General features: G+C 43.6%; 1 protein-coding gene across 3 annotated transcripts in view; it reads right to left on the bottom strand.

The window, feature by feature from the left end:
- The window catches only part of Adcy1 (adenylate cyclase 1), a 167366-nt gene that overhangs the window by 134764 nt on the left and 17259 nt on the right, over positions 1 to 15343 (bottom strand). The gene's annotated exons all lie outside the window — the stretch shown is intronic.

Raw genomic sequence — 15343 nt, forward strand, 5'->3', positions numbered from 1 at the left:
GGAAGGAGTCAGTATTCAATTTCAGACTTACTAGAAAGAAACAATAATTGAGTCTATATGGTACTAGTAGAAGGGATAAACTCACTGGACAAAAGAACAGAATTTAGAATCAAGAAAGAAATCCACACAAATTTGTCCAATTTTTGACAAAGGCCCACAAGTTATTCAATGGAGGAAGGATGGTTTTTAAACAAATGCTAGAACAATTGGACATCCATACAGTAGAATAGTATTTGTCCATAAAATGAATGAAGTATTGATGCATACCACAATCTGGATGAACATTGAACACATTATGCTAAGGGAAGTTATAGTCACAAAAGACCATATGTTATATGTTTCCATTTGCATAAAATATCAGGATAGTTAAATCCATAGAGACAGAAAGTAGATTTGTGGGAGCCTAGGTCTGGTTGAGGGACAGTAGGGGCATGATGGGGAGTGACAGCTAATGGATACAAGGTTTCTTTGGGAAATAATGAAAATATTCTAAAATTAGATTATTATACAGTTCTACATAATAATATTAAGATGACTTAATATATGGGTTAAATAAGATTAACATGTAAGGTTAATATTATTGAGATTAATATGGTGATTTTAATTACATGTATATAAAGTCACCATAGGATTAGGATGATCTTTCTCTTTTTTCTTTATTTTTCATTATATAACATGAGGATTCTTTTGACATATTTATTAAATCATGGAATATGATTTGCTCTAATTCAGTTCTTAGTACTTTCTCTCTCCTTTCCCTCCTCCTTCCCCCATACCTTTCCTTCTAATCTACTGATATTTCTGCTATTTCATGGTTGGTTTGTTTTTTTAATAGTATCTTGTGGATATATGTAATGGTGAGATTCACTCTGGTATATTCATACATAGGAAAGTTAGGTCAGAGTCATTCTACCATTCTTTCCTTATCCCATCCCTCCTTCCCTTCCCAATACCCTAGTCTACTCTATACATCTTTTCTTCTATTTTGATGAAATTCCCATCTATTTTTTTTCCTTTCTTTCTCTTCCTCTCCTCCCTCTCCCTCTGTCTCTCTTTATTTTGGACTAACTTCTGCATATGAAAGAAAACATTAAACATTTGATTTGGGGGGTTTGGCTTATTTCGCTTAGCATGATAGTCTCCAGTACCATCCATTTACCTGCAAATGCTATAATTTTATTATTATTCTTTGTGGCTGAATAGCACTTCATTGTGTACATATGCCACATTTTATTTATCCATTCATCTATTGATGGCACCCACGTTGGTTCCATAGCTTGACTATTGTGAATTGTGCTGCTATAAACATTGAAGTGGCTGTATAGAATGGTGATTTTAGATATTCTGAATATATACCAAGAAGTGGGATAGTTGAGTTGTTTGGTAGTACCATCACTAGTTTTTTTAAAAAATCTCCACATAGCTTTCCAGAGTGGCTGCACTAATTTGCAGTCCTACCAACCATGTATGAATGTAACTTTTTCCCCACATCTTCATCAATACTTATTGTTATCTGTGTTCTTGATAGCTGCCACTCTGACTGGAATGAGATGAAATCTCAATGTAGTTTTGATTTGCATTTCCCTAATTGCTAGAGATGTTGAACATTTTTTCATATATGTGTTAGCCATTTGTATTTCTTCTTTTAAGAAGTGTCTGTTTAGTTCTTTTGCCCATTTATTAATTAGTTTGTTTTATTTGTTTTGTTGGTATTAAATTTTTTGAGTGTTTTATATATTCTGGATATTAATGCCCCAGCTGAGGAGCAGGTAGCAAAGATCTTTTCCCATTCTGTGGATTATCTCTTCAGGTTATTTGCTTCTTTTACTGAGCTAAAGCTTTTTAATTTGATGTCATCCCACTTGTTGACTTTTTGTTTGTTTTGGTACCAGGGATTGAAACCACTGAGCCACACTCCCAGCCCTTTTTAATGTTTTATTTTGAGACAAGTTCTCACTACGTTGCTTAAGGCCTTGCTAAATCACTGAGGCTGGCTTTGAACTTGTGATCCTCCTGCCCCAGCCTCACAGGTTGCTGGGATAACAGAATATGTACCACCACACCCAGCCCATTTACTGATTTTTTAAATTTATACTTCTTACATTTTAGGACTCTTGTTAAGAAAGCCAGTTTCTGTCCTAATATACTGAAGTGTTGGGCTGACATTTTATTTTAGCAGTTGCAGAGATTCTAATTCCTAGGGCTTTGGTCCACTTTGAGTTGACTTTCATGCAGGGGAGAAATAGGCATCAATTGCATTTTTCTATATATGGATTTCCAGTTTGCCCATTTATTAAAAAGTCTATCTTTTCTCCTATGTATGCCAAGAATATACATAGGAGATACCTATTATCAGATAATTATATTTGTGTGGATTTGTCTCTGTGTCTTCTATCCTATTCAATTGGTCTTCACATCCGTTTTGGTGCAAGTACCATGCCATTTTTGTTATTATAGCTCTGTAATATATTTGGAGGGTGGTACCAGGGATTGATCCCAGGGGTGTTTAACCACTGAATCACATACCCAGCCCTTTTGTGTACTTTTATTTAGAGACAAGTTCTCACTTAGTTGCTAAGAGCCTTGCTAAATTGCTGAGGCTGGCTTTGAACTTGTAATCTTCCTGCTTCAGTCTCCCAAGCCACTGAAATTACAGCAGTGTGCCACCACTCCCAGCTATGTAGTATAATTTGTATCACAGTATTGTGATGTCTCCAGCATCACTCCTTTTGAAGCTCAAGATAGTCTGGCTCTCTTATTTTTCCAAATGAATTTTAGAACTGCTTTTTCTAGATCTGTGAGGAATATCTTTACATTTTGATGGGAAATGCATTGAATGTATATAATGCTTTGGTAGTACAGCCATTTTGATAATATTAATTCTGCCTATCCAAGAACATGGGAGGTCTTTCCATCTTCTAATGACTTCTCTGATTTCTTTCTTCAGTGTTCTATAGTTTTCATTGTAGAGGTTCTTCACCTCTTTTATTAGATTAATTCCCAAGTATTTTTTTTAGGCTATTTTTTTTTAGGATAGTTTCCCTAATTTCTTTTCCAGCAGATTCATTAGTGGAGTATAGGAAAGCAACTGATGTATGTTGATCTTGTACCCTGCTACTTCACTAAATTTGTTTATCAGCTCTAGAAATCTTCTGGTGAAGTTTGTTTTTCGGAGGTCTTCTAAATGTAGACTCATGTCGTCAGTAAACAGAGATAATTGAAGCTCTTCTTTTCCTATCTATATCTCTTTAATATCCTTTTCTTTTCTGATTGCTCTGGCTAGAGTTTCAAAGACTATTTTGAATAGAAGTGTTTGAGAGTGGACATCCTTGTCCTTTTCCTGTTTTTAAACAAAATGCTTTCAGCCTTTCTCCATTCAGTATGATGTTGACCTTGGGTTTGTCATATATAGCATTTACAATGTTGAGGTAAGTTATTTTTATCCCTAGTTATTCTAGTGTTTTAAACATGAATAAACATAAGTTGAATTGGACTTTGTCAAATGCTTTTTCTACATCTATGGAGATAATCATGTGATTCCTGTCCTTAAGTCTATATATGCAGTGAATTACACTTATTGATTTCTATATGTTGAACCAACCTTGCATCTCTGAGATGAAACCCACTTGACCATTGTGCACTGTCTTTTTAACGTGTTTGTGTATATGATTTGCCAATATTTTATTAAGAATTTTTGTATCTATTTCATCAAGGATATCAGCCTCAAGTTTTCTTTCCTTGATGTGTCTTTGTTCTGAGTATCAAGGTGATACTGACATCATAGAATAAATTTGGCAGTTTTCTCTCCTTTGAATGGAGTTATTTGAGCAGTATTGGTATTAGTTGTTCTTTAAAGGTCTGGTAGATCTCAGATGAGAATTCATCCAGTCTTGGGCTTTTATTTTTGGAAGGCTTCTGATAGCTGCTTCAATTTCATTACTTGATATTAATCTGTTTAAGTTTTCTATTTTCTCATGGTTCAATTTGGGTAGGTCATATTTCTCTAGGAATCTGTCAGTATCTTCAATATTTTCTAGTTTGTTGAAATATAAATTTTCAAAATAGTTTCTGATGATCCTCTGGATTTCAGTAGTGTCTGGGGTGATATTTTCTTTTTCAACTTTTGTTTTATTAATTTGAATCTTCTCTTTCTTTTGGTTAATTTGGCTAAGGGTTTATCAATCCTGTTTAGCCTTTCAAAACACCAACTCTTTGTTCATTGATCCTTTGGAATTTTTTTTTATTCTCAATTTGATTGATTTCAACCATTCCTGTCTTCTAATAATCATAATTCTATACAATAATATTAAGATTGTTTAATATATGTTAAATAAGATTAATGTGTAAGGTTATTAAAGACGATTAATGTGTGAGGTTATGATTAATAAGATTAAGATCTACAAATGTATATTAAATAAAATAAACACATGGGATTAAGATTATTGTATAATAATCCAATATAAAAATAATTCTATAAATATTGAAACTGGTTTTGATCTTTCAATTAAACTTTACATGTCAACTATCAACAAAGATGTTTAAGTAACAAAGCATTCAATTCCCAGAACTGCAAAACCATAAAAAAAATAGAATTGAAAATGAAGTATAAATAACAACTGCAGTGGTTTGAAAAGAGTAATGAGAATGGCTCGGCCTGTGGAGCAATCCGTCCCACCTTACTTAAATGAAAGTTTTCTTTCTCTTAATAAATTTCCTTACACACCGGGAACTCAAAATCGTTCCATTTACCTTGTTAGGATAACAAATTGAGTGTGAGATTTAAATAGCTGAGTGTTATTTTTAGAATTCTGATTTAGTAGTGGCATCTGAGGAACAGGCAGGGCCCTTGGAGGAACCTGCCTCCACACTTAGGAAGGGGAAGCTGAGCTCGGGGGTCCCTTCCCCCATAGGCTGTGGGGGTGGCAGAGGAGCTGTGCTCTCTCACTCCTGTGCTCTCCAGCTGCGACAGGCACAGATCCCATGGCCAGACCCCCAGGGTGGGGCTATGAACACCCTGAGGACCCCAGGTGGTCTTGGTGGAACTGTCCTTTTAACCCACATCCCTATCATCTCCATGCTGAAGGAAGGCAGAGCTCATGCCTAGGCAGGCACTGGGCCATCCTTTCCCCCAAATTAACACACGACCTTCCCGAGTCTGCTGCCTGAATGGCACCTTCCTCTCTCTGGCAAACTCTTCCATACCCCTTAAACCTCTGATCATAATTCTCTACACAGCACACTCCACAGAGGGCATATGCCGCCAGAATCTGTGCCAGGTGCTTGCTATGGAAGTCTGTGTACCAGCACCTGGGACCCTCTTTAGACACCCCTTCTGGGATTCAGTGATAGAGCTGAAGTTTACAGTAGGTCTGGGCAGGGCATGATCTGCTGCATCTCTCACCAGTGCCTGTGGTGGCTGGAGACCACATCAGGGTGACATCGCCCAGCTGATTCCCCACAGATGAGATCCATCTTCCCAGGTAACTCAGAACAGTCAGGTGCTTGTGGGAGGTAATGCTGGAGACTCAGACCCAAATGCATAGGGAAAACGGGAATGAAGGTGCCTGGAGGAGGCAGGGGATGGCTGTCCAAATCAGGAGGGGCAGCACATCAGTGTCCATCTGCATCTCCCCTGCCCTCACACACCAGACCCTCAGTCTTCTGTCCAGCCAGGCTGCCAAGAGTTCTCTGAGTCAACTCCCTGAAGGCGGCGGTACTGATTACCCACACTGCCCAAGATCCACCTGTACCCCACCATAGACTTGCACCTGGGATTGACTTTTCTCCTTGGTCCAGGCAGAGCCTCCTTGATTCTTAGAACTGGTCATTTCTGGAAGCTTCTCCATAGCTGGAGGAACCAGCTGGGTATTCCCTTCTCTGTCCCCCGTCCGGCAAGCAACCTCAGCCACCGTCCTCCACCTGCCCTGCTGGCTGAGGTCAGGCCCCTCTCTTCTCACACCAGCTCCAAGCCGGTCTGTCTTCCACTGTCCTCACCCCGCCCCTCACCCCAGCTTACTGCCAAGGTCAACAACCGTGGGTGTGTGAGATCTGCAAACAGAGAGGCCCCAGGAGAGCTGGGCCAAGGAGACCAGAGGATGAATCCTCCTCTGATGGAATTTGTTCCTGGTCCACCTATATTCATGACAAGACCTCTGCCCATCACTGTGCCAGGTGAGAAGATCAATACTAAGGGAAACCAAAAAGACCTTAGAAACACTAAGAATAACCCTTTTTAAAGTTCTTGGAGTACTGAGAAAGGACATCTCCATCCATAGGGATAGCGGACCCAAGTAGGTTGCCGGGCACCCTGGGCTGAGAGGAGAAAATCCTGAGGAAGGGGCAGATCTGTCCTCAAGCTGGTGAGTCCCAGGCTCAGGGATGGCCAATGAGCTGCTCACAATCACCACCTATCTGGATCAAGAAGACAGCCTGCTTGGGTTCCTGCTCCTTCTGCCACCATGTAGCACATCTCAGGTTAGAGCAGGAGGGATGGGGAACCAACAGAAAGGGTCCAGTCTTCAGCCAAGGTGGCTTCTCCACCAGCTGCACAGGAGCCAAGATTTGTTCCTTATCTCTGTGCCTGGCCATCTAGGGACAAGAACAGGTACTCTGCACTCCACCCACACCCAGGGCTCAGAGCCAGCATCTCCTCATTCTTGGATCATGTAGTTGACTTTTACATGACAGAGTATCACGTGGCTTGGGACATGTTGTGGGTGGAATTTTTCCCTCCCTCAAATTTACAGGTTGAATCCCAACCCCCCATTGTAACCGTATTTGGAGACAGGGCCTCTAAGAAAGTAATTAAATTAAAATGAGGTCACTGGAGTGGGCCTTAATCCAGTCTGACTGGTGAAGAGATTTGGACCGAGATCCAAGGGATGTGCACACAGGGAATACACAGAAAGAAGGTGGCTATTTGCAGGCCAAAGATAGAGACCCTGGGGCTCAAGGGATCCTTCTTTCCCAGCCACACCACGCCTCTATGTTATCCTAGTGGCTCCTGTGTCTGGGCTTTGCCATTAACAGGAGAACCAAGAGGACTGTCCCAGGAACAGCACGTTGGCCACCACCTCCAATTACCACATAGGCCTAAGACAAATGAGAACCACAACATAGGAGGTGGATGGCTGGGGTCCCCACAAACCCCCTTGCCTAGAGACCAAGGAGTCAACCAGCTCTAGTCTCTTCCTGAAAACACACAGCCCCCACCATGGAAGAACAAGGAGGTGACACTGGATCCCCATGGCTTCTACAGGTCTGATTCTGAAGCATGAGTGGCAGAAACAATGTGGCAAGGCTGATCACAGAGCAGAAAAGGAATACTGGAGGGCTGTGGAGTCAGAGGACCCCTGGACAGTCCCGCCAAAGGACTCAGCACTGCGTGTGTAGATAACGTGCAGCATCCAGGCTAGAGGAGGGTGCCCCACCACACCCATGCTGACTACTTCAGGTAGGAAGAATGCCAGGCAGGGACTGCTCAAAAAAGACGTAATGGAGGTAGTCACCTCCCCTTCCAGGCATCTGACCAGGAATCAGGAGATCTAAGGTCAACCCGAGCCAATACTTTTTGGGGGCCATTGGGTCTCAATTCCACTAACACGGTGTGGTGTCCTGGCTACTGTGGGATGAACTACACAAGGGAGTCAGGTCACCCCAACCAAGTGGCACACCTGCTCCTCTCTCTCCTAGAGCCTAATGCATTAGCAACACCAAAAGGGGACAAGCAGCTAAGGGACTCCCTCCCAGTCCACTCAGGCACATGAAGCACAGAGCCCAAGAGGGGCCACTAATGAAAACTGGAAAGGGAAACAGGCTTGCACATCTGAGCTTCCTGTTAGATTCTCGCCCCACCCCACCCCCACCCCAGCTCAAGCAAGGTCCCACAGAACTCAGAGAATCAGTTTCCTATCCTATGCGTGATCCAGTTGGAATAACATCTTCCTCCAAGTGGTACAGAACTCATCGGCAGGCCAGCATGGGAGTGCACAACTGTAATCCCAGCAGTTTAGGAGGGCTGAGGCAGGAGGATTGTGAATTCAAAGCCAGCCTCAGCAATTTAGTGAGGCCCTAAGCAACTTAGTGAGACCCTGTCCAAATAAACATAAAAAGGGGATGGGGGAGATGGCTCAGTGGTTAAGCAAGCATCCTTGGGTTCAATACCTGGTACAGGAAAAAAAAAAAAACAGAACTCATCTGCATCATTCCCTGAAGGGCCTGCTGTCGTTTTTGTAACCCTGTAAAAGGACTGAGTCAGTGTTTTTGATGGCTGCAAGATTTTTCAGGCTTTCTTTTTTCTTTTCAGATCATCTTTGGCAACTGACACGTTTCTGGGAATTTGTCCATTTTGTCTAAGTTTTCGAATATGCAGGCAAAAGGTTATTCTTAGCATCTCTCTATTATCTATTTTGGGTCACTGCTTTGTCTGCAGCCGGCCTCTTCTTGTCCCTCATACCACTCATGTGTGTCAGCTCTCTTTCTTCTTGATAGATGTCTCTCAGGTTTTTCTCTTTCTAAGAATCCATTTTTGACATTTCTGTTCTGAAACAGCAAGAGCCCTGCTAGAATCTTCACATCCCTTTGGAACATTGAACTCAGTTTTCTGTAAAGTACACCTGAGTGAGCCTTTGTGCTCCGAGGAGGACGGGACACAAAGGGAGAGGACGCAGGGCTTTGCCTGGGTTCTGCTCCACCCACCGCACCTTGTGATTTGCTCATTACCTTTCCCCAAATGTTTAAAAATCTGAGCCCCAGTTCTCAGATTAATAAAACAGAATAAAGTCCTTACAATCTTAACAATGAGACAGAGGCCTAGTCATTTAATAGATACCTCTTAATTTTAAAAAGAGATTCAGCCACATGGGACAAGAAGAACATTTTTGCACTGGACCTTTTATTTCCACCCAGGTCCCGTAGGTCAGGACACCCCTTTGTTCTGTTCGTTTATTAATGTTGGGAGGGTAGGACTTTTTAGCATATACAAGCCCCTCTCAAAGTAATCAGCCCCAGTGATTCTGATAATTCAGGTAACTTTTCTCAGGAGTAAAGAATCTTCTAGAAGTACAATAAGTGGTACAAAGTAACAGAGGAGCCCCCTGCTCCACCCTCTCTCCCAACTCCTCCTCTGCTACTGGCTACTCCAGAAGGTTAAGGAAGAGTAGGAAGAACAACTCCCCAACATTCCTCAAACAAAAGCAGGCAAACCTGAAGTTCTCTGAAGAAGCCATATGCCATATAAAGACGTGCAGAGTATTTGACCTTGGCTGGGGAGAGCATGATGATTGTGGAGAGATGGAATGTTGCAGGTTGAGAACCCAAATTTATTGGGCTATCTCAGGCCCTTTAGAAAAATAGCCACTTACTCATAACTTTGTATATGACCTAACCTCCACGTGACTATTAGATAAACCTCTTGGAATAAATACCCTTAGGCTTAACAGTCTTCTCACCTCCACCAACTCTAAATCTAAGAATTCTATAACTTCTGAAACCTATGGAAGAAATGTCTCCCTTTTCTGAAGCCCACCTACCTATTGCCCACCAATGGATTTATGGAATGTATTTATGCATGGCCTTCCTTGATTGTGTAAGCTCCATGAAACGTCTTTCATGAAAGAACATATCATTCAGGGTAACTCAAACGTGTCTTCCTGGACCATGATCACTCATATTTGGCTCTGAATAGAGTAATTTCTTATTTTCTTTAAAGCGGTGTTGTTATTCTTTGTTGACACATGTCGGTGGAAGCCTCAGAGCCTGAAATGATGCAAGCAGTTGGGCCTAACGGGCCGACGCGGACGGCAACACAGCCTGGCTGACTGCATGGCAGCCACACAGCTGTCAGTGAAAACAATGGAGGGCACGGGCTCCTGATGGCTGTATCAAACATGCCTCTCTTCATGGAAGTGCTGCAAAAATAAGCAGTAAGTACAGCCTTAGAGACGGTCCTGGCTGGTGGCTGGTGGATTCCAACAAGGCAGCATCACCCAGGGCTCTTGGAGGTTTTCCCCGAGGCTTAAGGTATAGCACGTAACAACAATTTTGGCATGGGGTCAAGGGATCCAATTTGTAAACAGAATGGAGAAGGGCTCAGGCCCCACGGCCTCCATCTGGAGCTCTGACCAGCAGCATTGGGCCAGAACAATGCTGTCTGTTCCGTCAAATCCCTGGGACAGGGCAAGGGGCTTTTAATGTAGAGGTTCACTCTCAGAGAAACAGCCCCTTGCTCGCCCCTCATAAGCGCAGGTGGTCAGTGCTGGCCACAGAAGCATAGCCAGATTGGCAGACAACCCTGGGAGGTGTGCTCTTTGTAAGCTGAGCACAGCCCCCTCCCTGCCAGGCACCCCAAATTACACACTCAGGAAAAGGGGAGAAAGAAGTCCCCAAGTTCCCCCAGTGCAGTTGCCCCCCCTGCCTCCAGGCTCCCACAGGTGCACGGACTCCCAACATGTCCACGTGCCTCTGTCTAACTAGTGTCAGGCGTTGTTCCTTTTACAGGGCCCAGCACCCATGCAGCACCCATGCAGCCACTGAGAGAAGAGCCACAGCAGAGACACTCCCGACCAGCCCTGCTTTCCCATCCATCTTCAGGTCTCTCTAGCTCCAGCTAAGGCCATGAGAGGTCCCAAAGCACTACATACACTGGAGCACCCCGCTGGGGTCTCTGCCCAGGATGCTTCCCTGAGTCTCAACCTACTCAGGCCTCACCTTCCAGCCCCTCTGAACTCTGCCCTGCATCTCACTCCTGTACAGGCACACATCCCTCCCAGGACTGGGTTCCACTGCCCAGATCTTCCAGGACCCAGGTGCAATCCCAAAACTCCTCCCAGAAGTAGAAGGAGCCAAGGTCTCCTCCTGGAATTAGGGTGCATGTCCCAGGTCCTTTTCCCCAGCATCAGGTATGTCCTTCTAGATCCCCTCCAATCACCCATCATGTTGCCTTTAACAGTCTACATGAGTGGAGAAGGCTCTAGAAGCAACCACTGGATACAACTGTGCCATGAGTGGAACTTACAGTCACATAGCTATCTGGTAGAGGGTCCCTCGCCTATTGCTGGAGGAGACTATGATTTCATGTTGATACAGGGAGATTGGAGCAGAGCTGCTCCCTCATCTCCAGAAGGCCCCCTGGACAGACACAGATTGACCATGAGCCCATGATGCCTGAGAACCCAGAAGCTGGCAGGCCTTGCTGGGTCCTGGTGCTGCCTTACTTCTGCCATCCCACAGAGACCAGGCATCTGAGTCCTGGGTACCAGCCCACCTAGTAGGATAGTCTTCCTGAGATACAACCCTAAGCTCAGAGGGGATCCAGAGAAAAATACAGCAAAAAGAGGGTCTGCAGAGATCTCAGGGCGGACTTGGGAACTTACAAAAGCCAAGTCCTCACTCAGTATTCAACTGGAGCTCCACTTTGAGGCAACAGGGGAAACCATGAAGGAAACCATAAACACTAAGGATTGAATTTTCATTCAAAGAAAAGCCAATCTAGGGGAAAGGACCAAGAAAGACAGGGCTGTGGACAGAGTGTTGCCTCTCTGTGGTGGGGAGAGCTGTGCACCCAGCTCCTATGAGAGTCAAGTGTACAATTAACAAAGAAATACAGATGGTGAGTAGAGGTGGCAAGGGCGTCATCAGTAATGGGAGGGACAGGACAAGCAGGAGGGACCGCAGCCTGACACAGAGAGAGACAGAGACAGACACAGAGAGGGAGATGGGGAGGCAGAGACAGGGGAGAAAGAGAGAGATACACAGAGAAACAAGAGATGGAGACAGGGAGAGAGAAAAAAAAGACTCAGAGAGAGGGATATGAAGAAACAGAAAGAGAGAAACAGGGAGATGCAGGAGCAGAGACAGGAGAGAGAGACAGAGACAGAGAATCACAGAGATGGAGATAGAGGCATAAAGAGAGACAGAGAGAGGAATATGAAGAAACAGAGAGAAAGAGATAGAGACACAGAAAAGGAGATGAAGAGGCAGAGACGGGGAGAAAGAGACAGATGCTGAGAAACAGAGAGATGGAGACAAAGACAGTCAGAAAGAGATACAGAGATAGGGATATGAAGAAACAGAGACAGAAAGAGACAGTGACACATAAAGAAACAGAGAAAAGAGAGATAAAGAGAGGGAAAGATAAAGAGACATAAGGGGAGGCAGAAGAGGGGATGGGAAGCGAATCAGAGGCAACACAAAACACTGCGGGCTGCTCACCAGAATCCAACCCTCCCTGGGCCTGGGCCTGGCTTTCCCACCCCCAGGCTGGGCAGAGCACAGTAATCTGCATTTTTAAGAGGCTCCCTAGGGCTGTTGATGGCATGGCCCAGACAGAGCACTAGCATTCCAGGGAGAAGAGTGTAATCAGACACTGCTTCTTAAAGATATATAGGAGCACAACCTTTAGGAAAACACTCAGGAACTTGAGGGAGAAGCAGGTTATACTCACTCACCTAACAATGCAACTAAGAGAATATTTGAAAGCTAGATAAATGCAGACGTGCAAGAAGAAAACCTTCTTGAAAGCATGGCATCTAAATATCAGAAGCTGAGAGCACTGGAGCATATGGACTAAGGGGAAGAAGAAACTGTTGATTTAAATCACATTTATAATGCAAGTCGTGCAAATACAACCTATTTTAATGCAGAAAATAAAATTCTTTACGCCAAGGTGTCAAATATGTGACAAAAGAATACACATAAAGACAAAACCTTAAAAAGAAGGGCATTCAGCTGGATTAATGGGATTGGGTGACATTTACCATTTTGAAATTTCCTGCCTGAGCCTAGCCTTCCTCATCTGTAGAGCTAAGAAATAAACCCTGGCTCCCAGGACTGCTAGAAAAACCAAGTAAAGCGACACCTTCGAGCAGCCATGGCTAGAGGAGTTTATTGCAGCATTATGCACAACAGCTAAGATATGGAATCCGCCTGGGTGCCTGTCCACAGATGAACGGACCCAAGAAAATATGGACAATGGAGAACTATTCAGTTATCAAGAAGAATGAAGCCTGGCACAATGGCACATACCTGTAATCCCAGGAGGGATTACCTTGGGAGGCTGAGACAGGAGGATCACAAGTTCAAAGCCAGCCTCAGCAATGGTGAGGCACTAAGCAACTCAGTGAGATCCTGTCTCCAAATAAAAGACAAAATAGGGCCGGGGATGTGGCTCAGTGGTTGTAGTGCCCCTGAGTTCAATCCCCAGTACCAAATAAAGAAAGAATGAAATGCTGAACATTTGCAGCAAAATGAATAGAACTGGGGGATGTTAAGCGAAACAAGACATCCATTTTATTTAATTTTTTAAAATATTTTTTTAGTGGTGCTGAGAATCAAATTTTTTTTAAATATTTTTTAGTGGTGCTGAGAATCAAACCCAGTGCCTTCCATGTGTGAGGCGAGCACTCTACCGCTGAGTTAAAGCCCCAGCCCGAGGCAGCCATTTTAGAAAGACAATTGTAGCATGATCTCTCTCATATGTAGAAGCTAAAAATGTAGCTTCTACATAGGAGAAGAGTGATTGCCACAGGTGAGGAGGATGGAGGGAGGCTGGGCAATGGGACCTGAAACAAAGTTAGATAAAAGCAATAAGTTCTGGTGTTCCCCATCCTAGGGGGGGGGCGGGGTGACTACGTTTCACAACCTGTTATACATTCCTACAAAAATCTGGTAGACAGTAACTCAAAGGCTCCAAACTTAAAGAAATGACAAGAAGGAAATGTGCTGCTGCTGCATGTGTTGAGATGTCACACTGGACTCCATTGATAAGTATATTCAATTAATATGTTCATCAAAAAATGATTTTAAAATAAATAAAAACAAAATAACCTAAAGGGATATAAGAAGAAAACTTAAAAAAACAAGTAATATACTGAGAGGCAAGATGATCTGCAGGAGAAGCAGCAAAAGTCAGAAAGAAATGAAAATTGACAAAACAGAGGAAGTAGGAAAGGAAGGTATTGAAAAGAAGATGGCAGAGGATCAGAGGAAAAGAAAGGGTGGCTCAGAAATACACACAAGGATGACCCACAAAAATGCCTGCTTTCTCCAGTACTACAGAGGATATAATTTAAGGGAGAAACAGGGTTTCTAAAGATTCAGTTCTGGAATCTCACTGAGGAAATAAAAACAGGGTCAAACATTTCTTAGAAAGTACAAAAAGATATTGCTACCAGTGTGATGACTCTGGTCAAGGCAGAAATGCTCAGGACATCTCAGAAGATGTACGATTTACACACACACACATGAGCATGGACACGCATACAGTATACAACACATACACGTACATGTACACAGATGCTAACATACACAGAGAGAGATACATGTACTCACATGCAACCACACAGACATATAAACATACATAGATATGCACATGACATAGGAACACACAGTCCCATTGACATATGTGTGCATATGCGTACAAATGAAAATATGCACATATCCACACATGCATATCTACAAGTATGCATGCACACATAAACACACAGACACCTACTGTCCCCCACTGGTCCATCCACATGCCCCAAAACACAATCTAAACATGTATGATCTATTCCTCAATTATATCCAACTCAGTAGGTTTCATTATAATGCATATACAAGAAAAAAATGTTTGTGCATATATTTAAATTTACAATAAGCATAACATTTACAACAAAAGTAGAATACAGTTGAGAACCAGATGCTGTGTTCTCCCACTTCCTTGATAACCACACACCTGAGATATTAGTGCTGGTATGCAGAGTGCCTGTGAGCCCCCAACTGGGAGAAATCTGAATCCTCCCAGCAAAGGGGAGGCCATAATGCTCCAGGCCTCACCCTGAGGCTCACCCTTCCCTGGTCCACCTGTGGACAGAGCCCTATGCAAAGACACACAGTGCGGAGCCACAGGGGATAAGTAGGATTAAAGCATGGCTCCTCCAAGCCTGTTTCACCTTGAGAATGGAGTGCCAATCATGTTGCCTTAGCAGGCCATAGCCAAGGAATCCCAAGGAGGGTGCTCAGGTCATGCTAGAGCCTGCCACTGTGAATGCTAAGATTCCTACATAGCTCTTGAGTACCCTAGGAATGCCCAGGAATCAGCCAAGGCCAGAGCTGGCACATGCCTCAGGTCCTTGCCCAGAGTCCCTCAGGCCGACAAGTCAGGGCCAGCTGCACATTCACATTCTTGTAAGGTGTGGCCAGGACCAGTTTGGTCCTTTTAAGGCCAGATGAACCATTTCCTGCTGCATCAGGGACATTATGCACACAAATGCCACCCCCAATCACTATCCCATGGCTCACGAGCAACTCAGCCTCTGTAGGAGCAGCAAGCTCAGGTTTCCCATCTACTAGACTAATAAAATAC

The sequence above is a fragment of the Ictidomys tridecemlineatus genome, chromosome 2 (assembly GCF_052094955.1).
Source record: "Ictidomys tridecemlineatus isolate mIctTri1 chromosome 2, mIctTri1.hap1, whole genome shotgun sequence".
In the NCBI taxonomy this organism is placed as follows: Eukaryota; Metazoa; Chordata; class Mammalia; order Rodentia; family Sciuridae; genus Ictidomys; species Ictidomys tridecemlineatus.